The sequence below is a fragment of the Diaphorina citri genome, unplaced genomic scaffold (assembly GCF_000475195.1).
Source record: "Diaphorina citri unplaced genomic scaffold, Diaci psyllid genome assembly version 1.1 scaffold19743, whole genome shotgun sequence".
Classification (NCBI taxonomy): domain Eukaryota; kingdom Metazoa; phylum Arthropoda; class Insecta; order Hemiptera; family Psyllidae; genus Diaphorina; species Diaphorina citri.
In genome coordinates, this window is record NW_007397095.1 from 1 (window position 1) to 934 (window position 934).

Below are 934 nucleotides of genomic sequence, written 5' to 3' on the forward strand. Positions count from 1 at the left end.
GGAAGGAGAAGTGCCATGTCAAGACAGACTCACAAGTCACGTCTATTCTATGGTCAGAACAATACAGGTAAGAGACTTTTCGGTCTCATTCTGACAGTATAAGCAGAGTAAAGGATTCCATGCATTAGGAATGGAGACTGCCCTTCAAATCCCGGGCAAAATAACCAATAGCCACAAAAACTAATCAATATTTTGCCTATCCAATATTCGAACTTTTTATTAGTATTATCCTTTATCATACATATATTATGAAGTTTGACAATTCAGTAATGAGACTGATTTTACTGTCGCGCATGTGGCAAACCTGCGATATTGAAATTCCCTTAACCTTTTCCGGCATCTTTCTCCTCTTCACTGGTATACTTTCCATCGCTTGGGTATTTCCATCGCTATTTTCAATCCATAGCTTGTTTCGTTCTCCTGCTGTGTCGTGTTAAGTAGACATGTGTTTATTATTGAAATTAATATTGATGATACTAAACGCACCTAATAATATGCCTTGTTCACACACAATTTACAGGGAACTCGTCACCAGTCACGGGAAACAAGACTGCTCGTTGAAAATGTGGGAATACCCTCGGCTACATCTCATAGAGGAGCTCAAGATCCATCAGTAGACATGTGTTTATTATTGAGATTAATATTGATGACTCTAAACGCACCTAATAATATACCATGTTCACACACAATTTACAGGGAGCTCGTCACCAGTCACGGGAAGCAAGACTGCTCGTTGAAAATGTGGGAATACCCTCGGCTACATCTCATAGAGGAGCTCAAGATCCACCAGGAACGAATACTAAGCGCTGTGCTGTCCCCTGACCAAACCTGTGTGGCGGCTGCCAGCGCAGATGAGACGATTAGCATATGGAACTGCTTCCCCCGGGATAAGAAACGGAAAGCACGGCAAGTCGGCAGTGGGAGCTCGCTCGAG

General features: G+C 42.6%; 1 pseudogene; it reads left to right on the forward strand.

The window, feature by feature from the left end:
- Positions 1–8: 8 nt before the first annotated feature.
- LOC103523339 lies at positions 9–923 on the forward strand (annotated as a pseudogene).
- The last annotated feature ends 11 nt before the right edge of the window (positions 924–934 follow it).